The sequence below is a fragment of the Pavona decussata genome, unplaced genomic scaffold (genome assembly GCF_977016875.1).
Source record: "Pavona decussata unplaced genomic scaffold, jaPavDecu1.1 SCAFFOLD_21, whole genome shotgun sequence".
Classification (NCBI taxonomy): domain Eukaryota; kingdom Metazoa; phylum Cnidaria; class Anthozoa; order Scleractinia; family Agariciidae; genus Pavona; species Pavona decussata.
Window position 1 is genome coordinate 5388386 of NW_028145444.1, and position 20923 is coordinate 5409308.

Below are 20923 nucleotides of genomic sequence, written 5' to 3' on the forward strand. Positions count from 1 at the left end.
CAAGGAAGAGCTACTTGGTAGTGGGCAGAGACGATCTTAACTGAATCCTCCATCGTTTTTAGTGCCTTCTGATCTTCCACGGACATAGCCACTTTAGAACTGCATAACGCATCAACGAAATCTGTCCTCCAAAACTTTTCTACTTGCTGCAATAAAGCCTCATCATGATCACCTCTACCGCTCTCCAGACGTACAAAGTTCACATTGAAATTGGAATCTCCACTAAACCTCTCAACAGGTCCCATCAAAGTCCAACCAAGTAATGATCGAACAGCTACAGGTTCTCCCCTTGCACCACGTCTCTCTTCCAACTCCCAAAAAGCCTCTGGAGCATTGCATCCAATGAGCAGCCTAACATCTTTGCCTTGTATCTCTGGAAGCTCAATGTCGCTCAGATGAGGCCATCCTTTCACATCTTCAGGCACTGGAATACTTTGACTTGAGATAGTTAAGCAATCAACGGACCACACTCTTCGTATTTCCAATGTTGAATCACCATCCAAAGAACTATTCTTAGTTTCCCTTTTTATCATATTTTTTATATCTTCATTTACTGTACCTAGTTTTATACGTACTTTTTATCTATTTTATTAATTGTAAATACGCAATTCAGTCATGTATTGATTGTTAAACTATCTATCCATCCATCCATCTATCCATCCATCCATCCATCCATCCATTCATCCATCCAAATGGTAAGCTTCAGCTCCAAGCCGGACTTAGCACTGTCCTTCTTCTCTTGTGTGGTCAGGAAGAAATCTCGCCGTTTACCTTGAAGACCTAACTCCTTCACCAGCTCAGAATCACAGAGAGAAACATCTGATCCGTTATCCAGGAGAGCATACGACCAGACAAACTGTCACGTACTTTGACCGGAACAACTCTGAGGTGTATTCTCTTCTCAGTTGACTGGCAACGGTTGTTTTGGTTTCTTTGATTTCTTGCACCAACCCCAATTGCATAACTCTGAGTAACATGACCTCCACAAGAACTTGTGTGACCTTGGATATCGCGATGTGTACCGGAAGCTGAACCAATGCCAGTCATGTGACTCTGCGTGACACGATCTCCACCGGAAGTTATATCAGGCATAGTTGCGTGACTCAGGAAATCGCGGTATGGTCCGGAAGTTGTACCAGCCCTAAAGGCGTGACGCTGAGTGACACCATCACCACCGGAAGTTGCACCGATTGTCATTGTGTGACTCTGGTTAACACGATCTTCAACTAAGCGCAGACGAAGGACTCCTTCACGAAAGCAATTGACCTAAATGTTGCGGTTCGCAGACAGCTCCGTGGGGGGGGTGGATCACCGTCATATGCTTCCTGTTACAACCTTCGACATAACAGGCACTCTTTTGCAGGCATCCCCTGGCTTTGTGTCCCATCTTGAAGCAATTGTCACACAATCTGTGTTCTCGCAAAGTGTTTATGCGATCGGCATACGATTTTCTTTTGAACTCCTCACAGTTCCATAACTGATGTAGGCCTGCACATACAACGCACTTCCCGGACCCAGCACCAATACCTTGGTTCACAGCAGAACGGCTGTTATCATTAAATGCGCTACTCTTCACATTGGAGGAAACAGGCTTGACTGAGCCCACTTGAGCCGCGAATGTGGTTCCCCTTGATGAGCTGCTGGGCTTGTTAGTCTTTTTGGTCTTCTCTCTGTCACCAGCAATAATGTTTCCACACACAGAATCGCTCACTGCTCGGGCTCTCTTGGACACAAACTTGGAGATGTGGTGAATTCTAGGTCTCAATCCCGACTCTTGCAAACGATCAGCAACCTCTAGCCACTTGATTCTTAGATAAAACGGAAGTCTTTCCGCGACGCTCCTCAGGTTCTCGGCGCTATTGATCTCGTTCAGGTATCCAATGGATTCCAAGACGTTTTGACAGTCTCTTAATTGATCCGCAAAGGTCAGTAAACCATGCTGGTCATAAGGCTTTAACGGAGGGCCTCGAACTACCCTATTGAGGTGTGCAGTAGCAATCTTGTATGGATGTCCAAACGTTCCTCAAGCAACACTCTAGCTGTCTGATATCCAACCGCAGGCTCGAAAGCCGAACAGCTGCTAATGGCGTCCTTTGCAGTCCCTGTGCAGAACTGCAACAAATACGAGAGGCGCTCGCTATCATCCGATGCATTTCTTGTGATGCTGTTCTCAAACAAGCGAAAAAAATTCCAGTAATCGAGTGGATTTCCGTCAAACTTGCTAATGTCAGGTTTTGGTAAGGAGAATCCTTGCTTAATCGTGGACGCCATTGACTGGAAGGTCTTCTGTTGAAGTCCAATCATTTGTTGCTGCTGATGCAATAATTGTTCAAGGTTTTCATGGTAAGGAGGATTTCCACGGTCAAGGCTAGCTTTAGGCTCACCGTAAGCGGGTTTGCACTTCCATTGAGAAACAGGATCTAAATCGGAACGCACGTGTAAGTGTGTGTAAGTGCAGACTTCGCCGTAAAACCGGTGTCCAGGAAATTAACAGTTCGCGGGTCGTCGCCCTTGGCTCGTGGAACATCGGACGTCGGGGGTGGATCGAAGGAATACGCAAAATGATCCTTGTAACCTTCTCCTTCCTCTAAAATTTGCACTCTAAGACACGCTTGTTCAATTTTATTTTCGACCTCCAATAACTCCTCGCGCTTTACTACCACACGTCTTTGCTGCAAATCGAATTTCTTCTTGAGTTGCTGCATTTTTAACTCAGCGAGAGCCTCTTCTACCTTGGCCTCTTTGACCTTCACCGTTAAATGCGAAATTGCTTTAGAAACCGAACTCCGAGATTTTCTGAACACCGAAGAAGAGCCATACTGGCTGGCTGAATCATTCGCATCCACCGAAGGCAACCTCTGAGAGCCATCAAGCCACTTCTGAATGCGCTGCACAAACCGGCGATTCTCGTCGCTTAGATCTTCGAACCAAGTTGTTGCTTCAAAAATTTCTTCCGGATCATCAAGACACTGTACATAAGCTTCATGAGCACGCCGAAAGTTCGTGAATGCTGGTTCCAGGTTAGCTAGCTTGCTTCGAACACATTCATACTCTCACGAAACCATCAACGCTTCAATCTCATTTCGAATCCTTGTTACGTGACCCTTATATCCGTTCCGTGAAGTTTTCAAATTTTGTTTCAACTCTAAGCGAGGAGTGCCACTCCCGGAGCGGTCGTCGACTCGACGGTCCTGTGAGAGCATGTGGCCAAAACCAACTGGGTTGCTGACATAAACTTCCACACAGTTTTTCAAATAAATGTGGCAGGCCAAAGCCGCCGCCGCCATGAACACAAAAATAAAATACCACAGCTTGAATGCACTTCCAAAGTTTAATGAAGATGAAAAAGGGGAAATACGAAGATAACGTATAACCCAAAACAAGTGTGCTAGTGAGTGATTCGACTGAAATAAAATAAAACGGGAATTATAAATTACAAACTGAAAAAAGCAACAAGAACCACGCGAAATAAACAAACCGAAATATACAACCAAACAACAAAGAAAAATACTTACAAAACTGTGGCCATAAAAAACTTGAAAATAAAAATGAAATGCAAAGAACGCTTCCCAGCTGAGAAATATGCCCGCTCGCAGAACACAACGCAATACAAACTTGAGACGGAAAGAAAAATAACGTAGCTGGAAAACATTAGCTTATATACTGATGCAGTATGTAAATGTTTATGTAACACACTGAAATAATTCCGTGCAAACTCCTTAGGGATAAATTGAATTCTATGCGCAACAAACAGGATTTATATAAAGTTCTTACCTCACTACCACATATGCATGTATTTTTGTATTCAGTCACAAACCACATTGTCCATTTCCTCGTCTGTGTTTTCAGTAGGGGAATATCATCTTTGTCAGCAAAACGAAATTCTTCATTATTTTCACCTTTTCCAGAGTCAAAGTCGAGCACAGAATAATCTCTTCCAGCCACTATTTTTAACTCACTGTTTTGGATTCGTGAAGCGTAAGAAAAAGTCTCAAAATTGAACCAAAACAGCCGAAGTTTGCCAAATTGCGCCAAATTGCAAACTGGTTACACAGTAGTTACCAGTCCCTAATATCGCTCTGAGAGACAATGCAATGGGAGAAGCCCAAGGACCAAATCCCAGACAAGTTGCGAGAGTTTGAGTGACATTTCGCATTTGTAAAAAAAAAAAAAAAGAAATGAAAAGAAAAAAAATCATTTCTCAGCCGAAAGCTATTCCAAAAAGATATATTTTTTTTACAGTTGTTGAATAAATTCTCCCCTTTTTTGCTTTGGGTGGTAAAGGGTATTCTCATGAGTGGTGATCAGCTTTTGGTTTGTTGTTCTTGTTGTTGTTGTTTTTTTCGCCAAAACAAAAAGCAAGTAAATTCTGATAAATAAATTAATAAATTTCAGTTTTCTACAGAAGTTCGACAGTTGCACTCACAACCACAGCCATAGGTTACAGCATTGCAGGGGGAAATTTTGTATTCAGACCATGTGGGGACTCTGAACAGCTGTCTGAAAAGAAGTTGCTATATCCACCAAATCGTACCTCCATTCGATTCAAATGCAGTAAAATGGTAAGCTTTTCAGTACACCATACCATACCATTCCATACCTTGTAGTCACTTTTTAGGTAGCGCTTAGCAGACACCAGGCGTTCCCGCTGTTCTTTAGCCCACGTCATCCCCATTAAATGGTCTCCCAAGCGCTCTGCCACATTGATAAGATCTTCAAAAGCCTGAGCTCCAGCCGAACCTATATAGTCCAGACCTTGCAACGACTTTCTAGTAGAGGCTGTACAAACGGAAAGGATGTTTAACAGAGTTCTGCGGCTGAGAGGGGTAAAATTGGACTCCACTGCATGTGCAAGATATTGCTTTACAATGGTTTCAGGGATTAACATTTGGATAACATTAGGGACTGTCACGACATTATTTCTTGACAACTTGATAGTCTTCTCTCCGAATGGCAAATCCTGGATGACGTGAGGACTCGTTATGAAATCCAAGAAGTGGTTGACCTGTGCAGGTGACATGAACATTTTATTCTGGGACGACTGTTGCAGTGGAAAAACCTCTTCCATGAAGGATTGTATGCTTTCTTGCAATACTGAATCTGTACCGGGTTCGGAAAGTTGCCTTGTCTGCCATTATCGAAAGTATTTGACGCTGTATGTCCCAGGTGCTTGCATTACTGTAGCACTCCGTCAGAGCGTTCATGAGTTTGTTATCCACCTCCTCACCCTCGCTTTCGCTGTCACTAGAGAATTGTTGGTTCAACGATGGACCAAGCGAATGCCACAACGTTTCTGATTGATTGGGTGCTACTTCATCTAAGACAGCACTCACTCCCTGTTTTACTTTTTGAAGATGGCAACGAAACGTTCTTTCGCTCGATTCATTCCATGGTAACATTACAGTATGCCTCACTGGGCTGACATCCTTACTTTCTAAGAATTCGTTCCATTTCCCGTCCGGGGATCATTTGCAGTTCAATTTGAGGATCATTTCCAGTCCGGGGATCATTTGCGGGCCGGGATCATTTGCAGGCCTGTACATACCGCTTGTAAGCCACCGCCGCCCCAGAACCCCACGTCCCCACCTCACCTCCCCGATATATAAGCTACCCAAGTTATTCGACTGTGCCCAAAACACGGTATTAAGTTGTATTGCAACCGGTATACAATATTTCACTGAACACAAACCTACTAAATTCGCCACCAAATCATAAGGACAGATGAAATTAATGTGATCTTCCAAACTTCACTTTATCGGTATGCGTGACAATGTCATACTCGAGCGTCACGCATTACTAACAATAACTGGTGACGATTGACCAAACATTTTTTCGCTTTCAACGAAGTTACCTTTCGTTTCTGAAAACGACGCATCACATGGACCATTGCTGGAGCACACTCTGAAGTAAGTCGGCCTTTTTAAGTATGAAGCACGAGTTTAGATTCATAATTTCAATCAAAACCTGAGTTTTCGGCTTTAATAAGTGATTACAGTCGCTTTGCATATTAAGGACATGACAATATGCTAATGAGCTCACATTTCAGTCAAACTACTCAGATTTCGATGGCGTTTTATGAAGCCCTCGCTAAATAACCCAAATCAATTTTTATATGCTGTGTAAGACGAGTTCTTTGCACACTTTATAGCTATAAAATTAACCCGATTGGAGAGTGGCCACATATCGAAAACTCAGTTTGTAATTATAAGGTCAAACTTGCTTTACCAAAGCTGTTATTAGATCTATATCAAAGAATGTGTTTTTTCGCATTAAGAAATATCATCTACATTCGAAAAACAAACTGATATTTAGTGACAAATAATTCTTTGTTTAAGTTCAGTACCAACTTTTCGATGATATAGCCTCAGCGATTATCACGAGAGCGTTTTTCCGAATGCTAATTTTTGCTAATTTATTCCGACAATTTTTGGCCAGCGAGAGCGCGAAATCGATTTTCTCATATATTTCTAAAATTCGGCCGTATTTTTGAAAATAAACCTTGAAACCTTTTAAAACTCACTAATACCTCGCTACAAACTCCAAATGAAGGTAGATTAAATTTTAAATTTTAATAAACCTTGAAACCTTTCAAAACTCACTAATACCTCGCTACAAACTCCAAATGAAGGTAGATTAAATTTTAAGCATGGCCGCGCTTTGATCAATATTTTTGTGCATTTGCTCTTAAAGCTTAAAGTCCTTTTTTTAACCATGAATTTCAGAGGCGTGCAGACATACCCAAAAACCAAACAATAACGGTCTGATTTTGTAAAACAACACTCAAGCAATTATAAATTTTCACTAGAAAGTGAGGATGGAAAACGTGGCTTGGATGGAAGTGGATTTCAAATGATTATTAGTTTGGATTTTAAAAACGTGACATATGACAGCTAATTTTTTTTTCAATATTTTCTTGTCTCAGTTTAATAGAAAAATGTAAAAAGATCAAAACAGACTTGACTGACTAGCAGGGGAACTTATATTCACAATGGCAACGTCCAGTACATTCAAGGTTTTGTTTCGCGTTATTAAAAAAATATCTGCAACAGCTGAAAAGTTGATGTCCAGCTGCACAACGATGACAACATTTTCGTTTGCATGCACAAGAAAGGCGAAAACGTGAAATCTAACCCAAAGGCTTTAAGTCCCCACGACTGTAATGTGATAAAAACAAAAGTACAACCTACCTCTATTTGCCAGCATTAACAGTTTTTCAGTAATGCGGCGAAGTGTTGCCTTCGCAGACGTGTTTGCGTTATCCGCCATCACTGCTTCACCTGCGCCTGGCCCTGCACGCCTTGCAAACTATTGAGTTCACGAGTTTTGCACAACGGCTTACCATCTCAACGTCGGTTCACTCAAACGAGAAGTTTAATGTCCAAACAAGAATGTTGCATTGCGCTGCAAGCATATCGCACTCCGCACCATAATCACACACACGGAACATCAAGGTCGCAGTGAAATACACGAATGTCACAAGTAAAGGAAGGAAAGTTGAATTTAAAATATGACTTTTGGTTTGTGAAGAAGGAAAACAAGAATGTTGGATTGTGATGCACACGTATCACGCCATAGGTAGAACACACAAACGAATGTCGCATGTGAATGGTATTTGAGATATGGAAGTTAAATTGTCAATGCAAAATGTGGAATTATAGAAGTTGAATATTGCATTTAGACCTTTTTAGCATAGATAACCCTACTGAGTGGGAAATTCAAAATTGTTCCAATACAGGTCTTAGGGTCAGAGACACTCAAGCAACCCCACCACAACAAGGTGACAGTCTCAGCGGAAGGGAAAAAGAAATTTACTCTTGGGTATATTCTACCAATAATAGCACAGGGCAGATTAATAGCCCACAATAATAATAATAATTATTATCCCTATGGCATTTGTTTTGTAAATAAATTAATACCCATCCCAGACCTTGTTTATAGACTCAGATCCAGGACAATTGGAAAATTATCATTGCATGGTAATTTGAGTGTTTAGAATATTCAGATGACTTTAAATCACAGGAAATTTCAGGCTCCATAGAGGCTAATGTGATGTGCCCGTCATTAATCATTTGCTCATGATCTGGTGAAGGAAATTTCACCATAAAGAGCGGCGCAGCATAAAAACATAATGATAATGATAATAACTTCGTCAAATTATAAAAATCCATACAGGAAAAGGATCATGAAACTACTTTCATCATTTTCTGACTATAGACAAATCATTACTGGCAAATCATGGGTGGCAAATATTGTTTGAAAAACTTTGGATGTCAGTTATACAGCATTTCACAAAGTAAGTGATTACTCTACGGATTCATTTTATGGATTCATGGGTAAATTTCTTTCACCGTTGTTGGATCTTGCTCAAATCATGACAGGCTAATCATAACCGGTGAGTCATGTTTTGGTAAAAAACCTGGATCCATGTGTACACTGCAATGAAACTGGCTGTAATCTTTCTTTATGTTTAAGATCTAGTAAAAGATACTTAGTGTAAATGCGTTCACGGTTAAAAAAAAACTTTCAGGTGCAAATTGTTACTGCCTTAATTTTGGGCATTTTACCACATAATAATTCATGAAAACTAATAACAATAAATTAACTTACCTTTTTTCTTTGCAATTTGCAATTGGAACAAGCCCAACAGTGACTTGATTTCTACTTTAGTATTAAAACAGACCAAAAGGCAATGAGTTCACCCATACAGTAAGTAAAATTTCCCTCAAATTAAATTTATAATGAAGTTCATGCACTGAAAATATTGAAGCCTTGAAATTTTTACCAGTTGCGATATACAAATAGACAGGGATTGACATTTTAACAGTCATCTCTCATAAACGACTGTAAATTCCCACAAACGAGTATACATGTTAGGGCTCAACAACTCATCCAGTGGAGAAATAAGTTTTCCAAAGAAATTTTTATAGATTTTTAAATAATGTACCTGCATTACCACTGTCCACCAACCATTCAGTACTTTAAGAAAACAGGGGATTATTTATTACTTATAAACTTTGTTTGTACATTCATTGTATGCCATTTTGAATGATGCCGTATCTTTGGTAAAAGTTAAACCTGACAATATTATTGCAGTGTGCAAAAAAACTTCTAGAATTTTAACCGATCCTGAATACACTGGTATGTTTAAAAAGTTTGGATAGTACATAAAGTACTGACAGCAAAATAATACATTTTCAAGACTACTCATGACACGTACCTCAATCATTTGTGTCATGTCATAGAATTTATAGATGAAAAAAAGAATAGATGATATAGATGAAATCAAGAATTGTTCAAGAATTATGATTAATGTGTTAACTTTACCAATAAACTGGTTACATCTTCAATAGTAGTGATAACAACTTTGTCTACATACCTCCTAGAGGCCTTCTGCTCTTGCTGCTTTTTTAGTTGGAATTTCAGAGCTGACTACGACTCTAAATGGAAGATCTGTAGAGAAAAAAACAAAACAAAAGAGGGACAAGAACTTTGAGTTTGCAAGACATGTTTCGATCAGTCATCTTCAGTTGTAAGTGTTCGTTACAGTGCAAAGTTGAATTTATGTCAATATGAAGTTATGCTAATACATTTCCATTTGAATTTTAAATTACCGTTAAACAGTACAATAGTACTAAGTACAAACACATGCAATGGGGAAACCATAATTTTCAAATTTCATCCATGGAAACAAATTTTGACAGTCTAAACGATGTAAGCAGTGTTAGACTGACAAGCATTATGAATACCAATTCTGAAAAAGTTATTTTACTTGTCAACCTGTTTTCCCATCAAATTGAAAGCAAAGCTGAACTTACTTGAAAAAATACATTCACGACTTTGATAAACCTATTTAAGTTAACTTATTTTTACCCCTGTTACGTACCATGTGATTCTACTCTTGAAAATTTTTGATTTTAAATTGAATCTTTTTCACATGTTTATGAAAATATTTCATCGTAGCAAAGAAACAAATCTGTAGAAAACATGAAGTGGTGTCAAGTAGCCTATATACCTAAACAGCCAGAAGGTCTACATAGCAAACACCACCCCCCTCCCATCTCTTTTTTACTCGCATTTGGCCACCTCAGATTCTGCAGAAATGGGAGGTCTTTGACAAGGACAAACCTTTGCTTTTGCACGCTTCAGATAAGTCACTTTCTTTATGTGTATATCTCCGTGCTTCGCATCTCGTTTATCTTAGTCAGAACAGTTTTGAAGCTAGCCTTGTCGTTTCCTTGGAACACCTAATTCATCTTTCATTCTCGAAGCTCCTCTTCAATTTTGTGACAAAAAAAGGCGTCTGAGACCATGTTTCTGCCAAGGTTGACCAAGAAGTTCTTCTCGTTTTCTAAGACAGTTTAAAAGGTTAAAAATAAAAATGGTGTAAAAAGAGAACTGTAGAATAAAGACCTTGTCCACCTTTTAGTTAAGTTAGTGAGCGACTATTTGTCGATTCTTTACCTTGTTGGCTTGCAAGAAAGTGATAGTGATAGTAGAGCCCTCAGTTGCCTCGTTGTAGGCCTCTGTGAAAGCTTGGAAAGAAACCCAAGAGTAGTTTCTGAACGGCAAATCGCATGTGTTTAGAATGAGATTACATAGAGAAAGCTCTTTGATTGGACAAAAAAATTTAGGAAAATGAGTAGCTTATGCAAGGACGAGACAACAAAAATTATCTTTTGTCGCTCTATTTGAGAGAGAGCTATATATAGATGCATATCTAAAATCTAAAAGCTTAGCGAAGGCATAACTATTAACAGTTAAGCATGATTCAATTTCTAGAGAAATTTAGATCTGCCAAAACAAAAGGATCTAGGAAATTGAAACTGGTCAAAATTGAATACTAAAATAAACAGAAACCTATAATAGAGCATTGTTTTCTCTGAAGAGTACAATTGCATCACCCATAGTCTCCTTGCTAGCCGTTTTTTGGGATGTCAGGCCATTGCGTTGCATTACCTCCTAAAAAAAGGCTATAAAGGAGACTACATCACCTGTGGAGGTACAAAAACAAGGCTTTTAATGTGATTGTATTAGAATCAAAAAAAAAAATCATTTAGTTGAACAATAAGGTACTTACCCAAGTGAGATGTGACTCTTGCAAAGCTTGCAGTCCAAGTAGGTAATGTTTGAGGCTTGTATAAATGGTCTGCGCTCTTGGTAAAACTGATACCCCACCTGGCTGCTACCGTATTGACAGTAGCCATAATTGATACTATACTCTTGAGATTTCCACACTAACTTTATTCCGGGACAGGGTCCTTCTAAAGTGAATAGTGTGACATGCGATGGCGTAGATGCAGAACTCAAGCACAATCACAAGTAAAGCACGATTTACTCGGAAGTGTGAGCACAAAATGAAAAGGAGTTTGGTATTAAGACAAAACGTTTTTGACCATCTGTTTGTCATGGGCAATTTCTATGCCTGGAAATTTTAAAAAAATCTCTTCTAGCAATCTGACTTCTTCGTCTGTTACTTGAAAGGAGAGGATCATGTCTTTGCCTCACAAGCTCATTACTGTTGAACTATACCACGGTTCTAAACTGGTCCTTTTCAACCCTTATTTGACACCAAACTTTTCATACCAGTTTAAACAGATTTGCCCAGGAAAAGTGGCAAAACTCAGTGACTGCTGAATTCCGGATTCTGTGTATTTGATTTTAGATGAGTGTTGTCTGATGTGTGTTTTAAAAGCTTTACGCTTGAAAGGGACTGCCAGAATAAACGCCATAGGTTTAACTGCAGCAATTGAAATCCAGGCATTTAACGATGTTGACGTTGTGGATTTTATGTCTCCATAAACTGTAACAATATTGTTGTTTTCTTTTTAAAAAAAGAAACAGTTGATAGCATCAGCAAATGTTACATGTATGTTGTGTTGAATGCTTGGTAATTTTTGGATCAAGTCATAATGGTTGAACAATTAAGAGAAATAATGTTCTTGATAAACATAAACATTCAAAACTAAATATCAACGAAGTGATTTTCTGATTGGGCAAGGTTAATACTTGAGTATGTCCTAAATGTTCACTGTATAACCATGAGTAATAGTAATAACAATAATTTTTGAAAGCTACTGTGTTGTGTCATTGAAAAACTGCGGGTACAAATCTTAGAATATTCTCCTTAAAGCCTGGGCAATGCCATTATGTCATCTTGTATCGCTCTTTGTACCTGATTTTCCGATAAACAACTTGATTTCTAATGGTGGAATTAAAATTAGAGTAAAATTGGTCATGGGTGACTTTGTTAAAGAAGGAAGTACTATAACGTTTAGTATAATCTATGGTTTGTTTATAGTTAATATTTCAACTTTCAATATTGTCACTTTCTCATTTTTCACCTGAAGTTGTGCGAGAAAGGTTGCTTTCTAGGAGAGGGGACACTGCCTCTATAAGAATGTTATGAGAGAGGAATATCATCAAATTAATCATGTGTCCTCATAGCTAGGGTAATCAATCTGAACGTAATCTCTTGGTCCCTCTGTTGGTGCTTTCTTTGCAGAGGTTGTATTCATCCATATGCCTCTTGCTGTTGAAAGAGTAGTACTGAAAGTGAAGTTAACATGGGAAGTTCTATGGTTTTCTATGGCAATGCCCCTTAAACTAACTTTACTAATTTTATGAATTATCAATTTTCCAGATATAGAGGAGTATTAAACTGTTGCTCTTTGAATGGGGCTGGATGGATTAAAAGGAAAAGGAATTTTGAAATGAGTCTGGTTTTATTTAAATAAAATATGTTAACTCTTTTTTTTTTTTGGAGTGCTGTTTGGGGGTTGTGGCAAACTTGATTGATTTGATGGTGATTATAAATCTACTACTTTCCCTAAATTCTTTAAATGATGTAATTTGCATGATCCATTACATAGTTCCCTTGAAAATGGAGTCATGATCACTCCGAAACGTTGGATCTTATCGTTCGTTTCTGCTGTTTTATATTTCATTAATCATCTTCATTTGAGAATGAAGTCTTCCAGAACTTAAAGGGGAAGTCTCGTGAGGTTTTTGACCTGTTTAGTTAAAAATGGTAAAATAATATCTTCACATAGCTACAAAACAATTTTAGAACATCGAGAGGAAAGAGATTAACTCAGTTCTTGAAAAGAACAACTCATGAAAAACGTTAGCCTCACATTTTTCAAGTTTCAATCCATGCTGACCTACTATGTCTCTAGCAAGAGGCAGTAATCGACAGTTTTATTACACTAGGGTGATAATTTATAACAAAACTAGACAATTATTTTGTTTCTCTTGACAGACAGATATGTTTGGGTTTTCAAATGACATCAAATTCATAAGTGATACTTCCCTTTTAAATGCCTGTGTGTCGGCTAATATCCAGCACCTGGGATGACAGAGAAAGTGCTCAAATTAATTTTCTTTAGATGGGAATAGGCTCTGCTGGTGTTGACTGATGTATACATGTATTTTGATTTACCCCTTTCATGTAGGTGTATTGGTAAAGTAGTTACAAAGTTGCGTGATTATTCTGGAGGATGTTTTTACCCTTGCCTTCCCACTGATTATTTCTGTCAAAACACTTTTTAGCCCATCCTTCCCTCCCCTTGAAAATGAATGCTGCAAGTGGCTCATCATAAGCCCAGAACCTGCTATCTTGTCCCCAAGGCCTTTTATAATAACTTTAGAAGCAATAAGGGGCTGAAGGGTTTGCAAGTTGGTAGCCTTGTTTATGGAGTACTTTGTACTATTGATGGCAAAAGCTGTGGTGAAGCTGGACTCACAGAGTTTTCTCATTTACCTCCCTGTAAGAAACAATCTTTTGCAGATCCCTGACATCCTCAAGGGAGTCATGAGCACCATAAGAAATACCCAAAAGATCTGAAACAAATTTCTTGAGAATATTTCTCCCTTTGTGGCAAATTTTGTTTTTAAATAATATTAGGGTATCAGTAAGACCCACCACACACTTTTCAAAAGAACTAAAAATATATTTCTTAAGAGAAAAAATTATACGTTGACAGTCAAATATTTTAGCATTGTGAGCAACTAGTACTACTGGCTCTTTTTTTTGTTTGTTTGTTTCCAACCATTCAACAAAACTTTTAAGGGCTTCCTTTGCTGGTTTTGCATCTACTGGTTTTCCCTTGCGATACAGCTTTCCTCTTGCTGTGGTAAGCTGTGTCACTCATGAGGCTGCTGGTGTGATATTTTTCTCAGGCAGGATGTAGGTGTTGGACTCGTCTCTGCCGTGGGCAGCTGATAATTGAATGATGTCAGCATCAATTGCTGAAAAGTGAAAAGAGTAATAAATAAAGACATAAACCAGAAACTATGCCTAATTCCTCTTTGGCTCTAAAAGCAAAAGTGCTCCAAATTAGATTAATAATTATTAAATACACACATTACAGATATAATTATTCCAAGTCATGAGCTTGGTTCTTTGTTTATCACCTTATCATTATTATTCAGTTCATTGACACATACATAAATAATTCATAGGCTAAGTGTGTAAGTGCCATATGTTTCTGGGTGTGCAGTGTATGCAACTGACTAACGCAATTAGCATGGGTTGAACTATACACTGTCCAGATAACTCTTCCAATAGCTAATCAGATTTGAGAATTTTGTTATAGTTTTGATGAACCATAATGATGATGATGATATATGCTCTTCGTTGTGTGGATTGAAATACAGGATCGGTTTTTTTATGTTGTTTAATTTTCCAGTAAAAAATTTAATTCTTTTTTACTCGTATTAAGTCAAATTACCATGACTTGCTGTTTCCACATCAAAGAAAATTTGAATGCCTGCGTTCAGTTCTGATAGGACTTCTCCTTGTGGAGCTTTAGTTGTTGGGGGTATTTCTTCTACGTCGGAGCTGTTCCAGTGTCTCATGTCTCATTCATAGGTTGTCCCCTCCTTTACTGTTCTTTGTTACTGGCTGTTGCATTTTTCTTCTTTTAACTGGATCCTTCTCTTCTTTACTTCTCTTGTTTCCTCTAGTTACTTCCTTTTCCTTGCTTTTTTGTCTAGCTTCAGCGCATGATGATGGGTGGCTTTCCCCGGGGATAAACAATTCTCCTTGTTAACGTTTTAATGAATAGATATACGGTAATATACTCTTATCAACTTGTTTTTTGCCGTTGATACCACTTTTGGGGATAAGCCAGGGAGAACCAAGCTTTTTTCATGCTCTAGGAAAAGTTAGGAAAAAAAAATAGAAATTATTTCAATTTTTTTCTAATTGCCGCAAAGTGTAATGATGCTACCTTTTGCTGTTATTTCAATGTTGCCACATTATTTGGCAGGTTATATTAATTTTGTGGTAATGATAAACTGGGAGACACGTGGGTACCTCACAGGGTTTGCACAATATTGTTGTTGGTTCTAGGAATGGCACTACTAAAAAATCCTTACCATTTCAACATAACTGTGGCCAAGATTTTTTTGACAAACAGCTACCTTTACATGGTAGTCAAGACTTTCCGAGCCGCTGTAATGCCGAGCTTTTGGGGCTTTGCTGGCTATGGAGTTGTTGAAAGATCATTTGGCAATGTGCTGCCACATTGAGCCAGTTTTTCAGCATTCTGTGAAAAAATTGTGAACATACTGGTGAGCTCTGACCGCAAAGTCTCTCCCTTTAGGTCCAAGCCACGTGGAAGGGACTTGTGTCTGGCATTACGATCTTGGAGAAATTGGCACCAGTATCCACACTGGCCATGTTATCTCTGTGGCACATAACTAAATCACATTGTATCAGAGAAAGTTGCTGTTTTACTCCATATTGGAATCGTGGGATAAACGGTGCATGCAGTAGATTACCATACGTTGCTTGATAATCATGTAGTACTATAAAGAAAAGCAGTTCGAGGATATAAAAACCTTATTTAAAGTCATTTCACAATATTAAGGAACGTATATTAGTGTGTTCAAGTGTACATCCGATTCAATGAAAACAACAGCGTTGTCCCTCAACAAGTTAGTACAGTATGTGTGTTATAGCTTACCTCTTACGATTCAATGAAAACAACAGCGTTGTCTCTCAACAAGTTAGTACAGTATGTGTGTTATAGCTTACCTCTTACCAGCATTAAACTGTATCAGGGAAAGTTGCTGTTTTACTCCATATTGGAATCGTGGGATAAAGGGTGCATGCCGTAGATTACCATATGTCGCTTGATAATCCTGTAGTACTATAAAGTAAAGCAGTTCGAGTATATAAAAATCTTATTTAAAATTATTTCACAATATTAAGGAGTTTATATTATTGTGTTCAAGTGTATATCCAATTCAATGAAAACAACAGCGTTGTCCCTCAAAAAGTTAGTACAGTATGTGTGTTATAGCTTACCTCTTACGAGACCTTTCTAATTCCTTATTTAGCACCTCAGAAATGCTTTTTTCTGACAACTTTTCGATGCCTTGCCCGGCCTCCCTCTCTCTTATCTTCAATGTTTTGTGATGAATTGCTGGCACATTTATTGCGGCCAGTAAATTGTTCACGTGGGTTTCGCCGATACCTGCATGCAGCATTCTTATAAATTGTATTCAAACACATACATTCAATTCGCATGTTAATAACTAACCTCACTATTCATGACCATATCGTTTCAAATTGTAGAAAATTGAAAGCAAATTGATAAACAGCAAACACATGGACAATACAATAGAGCTCTATACTGTCAACTGAAATCAAATGAAATGAAATTGTGACATATACCTGTCTTGAGTTTAGTGTTGATTTCGTAAATCGGCACTCCCTGGCGTGAACCAGCTGATCGGTGGCACTTTCCGGTGCTGATCATATTAATCTGACCGCAACAACAAAGGACATTCGAAATACTCGCCAGGCCATATCGTTTCTCATTTACAATGCCTGTCAACTGTAGAGGCTGTTTACAGTTGCTGCAGGCCTGTAACCGTTTCGCTAAAACTTCCAACTCCACTACTCTTCTTCCGTCGTACTATTGCATCTTGTCCATAATATTGTCAGCTATCAACACCTTTTTTGTGACTTTAGGTTTCAACTTTAACTCGTTTAATCATTCCACGTCGAGTAGTCGTTTTTAAAGTGTGAAGCAGAGATAAATTTTCCACCTTTCCCTCTTTTTTTTGTTGTCACATCAGCCGACATTTTGTTTACCTGCGTGCCTTGTCAACCATGACGTTCGCGTGACATTGCGAGGCGTATGCGTGACCTGCGCACTAAAGATGTGCATAAGCAATTAGCGTGAACGTCCTTAATTTATTTTTAACAAAATATCTACATTGGAGAAAGTGTTTTCTCAATGTGCTTCCTGAGAACAAGTCTGTTAGCAAATAACTTGTGGTTCCAGTCATTAATAGTTTTTAAGCCTTTCACTCTTTGACACAATTCACTGAATGTCTTGTGGTAAACGCTACCCGACGAAGGTTCCTTGCAGTCTTTTACCACCGATCTGCCAGGTCTTGGCATTGGCTTGGTCGTTTTGTTACTCTTTTCTGGCATATTCAAGGTCGGTAGCGCACCAAATTGTGGTTTCTTCTTGGTCATTTTGTCAGATTGAACTGTAAACAAAAAGAAAGAGGCAAAACTAAGACTCGAAAACGATTAAAATCAAGAGAACAGCAGGCTTATAGAAGGGCCGGAGTGTAAATAAAAGCGCAAATTGCATGTGTTATAAAAACTATACTCACAGATTTCAATAGCTTCAGCTGCAAAATGCTTCTCAAATGTGAACACACAGTCTTTTTCTATCAACTCCCTGAAACTATGATCCAAATCCCTCGTCTTCTTGATCTCTCCAACCCATTCTTTCCTCCATGTTGAATAAGCTTTGTCCTTCGCCAATGGCAACTTCCACATACCAATTCCTTTCGTTCTTCAACAAGATCTGCAGCCAAATACTGTGCAGCTCTCTCCTAGAATCACTTTCTCTTTAAACTCTCCTCATTAGATTTCGAAACATACACAGGAAGTTCAGAAAACTTGTGAAATACAGCGCGACTTGCAGCAAAGTTACTTACGAGTTGCCATCTTGTTGATTTGTGTGTGCAGGGTCAGGGTCACGCGACTAAGTGAAAACCATAACAAAGAGATGTTCCTTTGAAGTCCGCCGGCTTTCATAACCAGTCTCCTCTACTAACTATATTTGGCTTTCTTTCAAAGCATTGTCAGTGTCAATCGCTCTTCCTATTTCTTTTTGGCACTGAGCTGGTGTGTACCTGGCACTTTTTCTCTTCACACCAGAATCCAAACGGCTCTCCCTGATATGCGTCTGTTCCTCTGTGAACCTGGTTGCTTTCCTCCTTTTATTTGCTACACGTCTTTGGGCACTTCCTTTTAACTCTTGAGGTAGCTTTTCTTGCTTTTGTTGAAAGATCTGTTTCGGCTGTTTTTTGATAGATTGCCTTTTAATTTTACGTAGGTAGTTTCCAATTAGCAGACCTATGTGGCATGCATTGCAGGTTTTCTGATTTCTGCTTAAACTGTGGTTTCTTTGAAGTGCAAGTCTTGGACTCTCAGTGTGTTTGGAGGTTTCCAGTGCATAGAAACGTTTTTCCCACAATCTTCACATTCACATAATGAATTCTCATTGTTTTTGGTTGTGCTGTTGCTTTTGACTTGTTTAGCCGTCATCTTTGATCTTGAAATTTTGGACCCAATTTTGGAACATGTTTATTATGGCTAATGTCAAATCCAGCTGCTGCTTCAGTAGTGTTAAAGGTGTTGTTTGAGAGTTTGTTAAGGCTATCATTATTGTAAAGTTTTCCCTGTCCTATTGCAGTGTTCTCTGTCATTACAATTCCATCAGCTGTATATTCAAAGTCTCCATACTGGGAGATACCAGTGAGAGTTTTTGCAGATGGTGGTTCAGTATCTCTATTAATTTCAATAGGATAAACATGTGTACCCCTCGGCCTCCCCCTGGTTCCATCTATTATGCCTCCTCCACATAAAACACTGTTGTGGCCATTTTTGATGTGGTTTATATCATAAATACGATGCAGTAGTTTAATTAAGATAATGCTGTTGTTTGATAAAGTCAGGTTCCGAGATGCCGCATTGTCCAGAATTTGCTGGAACTCTGATTACTGCATCAGGGTTCAAATAGAAGAAAGATCCTCACAGTAAGTACGCAACTTAAGCAGTTGTGAAAAGAAAGCCTGGAAGAAATTCAGGCTTCACGGGATTCAAACCCATGACCTCTACCAACTGAGCTATCAAGCCAACTGGGAGCTGGTCATATTGTGAGTTCGTAATATACCCGTGAAGGATGCATGAATGAATGAATGTAAATATATGGAACATATATCTTCAACTGCAGACAAAAGATCAAATAGAAGAAAGATCCTCGCAGTAAGTACGCCCATCGCGCAGAATGCCTATTGTTCTTGGGACATGCACTTCCAGTTCAAAAAAGTTGTAGATCTGTCATATGGCACGTGATTATGCATAGAGGTTTAGAAAGAGCTTTGATCATTGGTTGCCATGAACGCAAAACAACTCTCATTAACTCGATGAAGGCGACAAACTAAACAATGAACACAGAGTGCTATTGTCTCTTCGTTTGTTTCGTAAAACTGCACATATGCGCATATTTCGTACGGAACATTTTATGACATGGTTTCCCATTTTGCTTTATAGCATGGGTGATTGTTTAGATTCGTGTTGTCTGGACAAAAGTTATAACTCACAAGGAATGATGAACTGTCAAATCATCTCTGCACGAGCGAAATGATTGTGTTCAGTGTAAATAAACATATTCTATTTGTGAGTGTTTTGCGTTCGGAAGCTGCATAGGTTGCATAACGAGCTTAATAGAAAAAATACACCATTTGGGAAGATTGTGCTTAAAACTTTTAAGTTATCGCTTACCGCTACAGTGGTTTCTCTAAAAATCTCTTGTCTAATAGGGGATATCCATTGCTGCATTTCGATCCACTGGCATCTCTTTGTTCTGTCATGAGACTATAAATATTCCAGCCTCCTTCCTTTGCCCAAAATATTTTATCGCCTTTGAAGATAGACAAACATAGTCGTCCACCTCAGGGCTATTATAAGAGCCTAAAAACTGCTGCGATTCCCCATGACCGGATATTCTGTGACAGAAAATCTGACATTGTTGGCATCTGTCAAGCTAAGTGGATAGTTAAAAAAAATCCCCAACGGAAAGCCTCTATTCATGGTACAGTGGAGAGGCTACTACCACAACGAAAATACATTGGAGCCAAAAGCTCACCTACCATCTGAGCTGATAAAAACGTTTGAAAATCCAGACCTAGATCCGGTTCGATTAGAAGAAGCCAGAGAGCGGGTCGGACTCGTGTTTGAAAGACGAATGAAAGTTCACTTCAGCACGAGGAGTCGATTGAGATTCACCATGATGTGGTCCATTTCCTGTTCCAAAACCTATTATCACAGGTGCAGCTCACACCAACAGACATCAGCGACCAAGAAGTAGAAGATGCTGACCTGGCCCTGTGCGTGGAACGGACAATCAACACCAATGGAAGCCAAAACCGGATCTTGTAACTGACCTTCGACTTTTCCTGTCTAAGTCACCTTCATTTAACGACAATGGCAAGAAAGTGTCTAACGCCTTTGCGTTGTCTTCAGAAGAAAATACCTCGCTGGGGTGCACTGAGGCACGGAAAAGAAAAAAAAATGGCTCTTTTAAGTGCCACCAAATAAAGTAAAGTTTATGACGAGTCATTAAATTGTAATGAAAAACCTCTTTCTTCCCCACTTTACTTTCATCGCTGTCCCCACCCTGTCCTTTTCCCTTTAACTTTTGTCCGTTTAACTTTGGACCAGCGTTCTTACACAACTGTCAGGCGTAAATCTTGGAACATGCGCAAGATGGCGCACATCGTTTCGTGCTAGTTGTTTTTCGAAGGATGAACTACCCAGCTAGAAAAGGCTTTTTCTTTGTATTTTTCACTTTACGCAAACGACTTCACTTCATGGTAAAAGACTGAT

At 38.9% G+C, this 20923-nt stretch overlaps 2 pseudogenes; both read right to left on the reverse strand.

The window, feature by feature from the left end:
• Positions 1 to 13420: 13420 nt before the first annotated feature.
• Positions 13421 to 16766, reverse strand: LOC146486414 (uncharacterized; annotated as a pseudogene).
• A 458-nt stretch (positions 16767 to 17224) lies between these two features.
• Positions 17225 to 17977, reverse strand: LOC146486415 (uncharacterized; annotated as a pseudogene).
• Positions 17978 to 20923: the final 2946 nt, after the last annotated feature.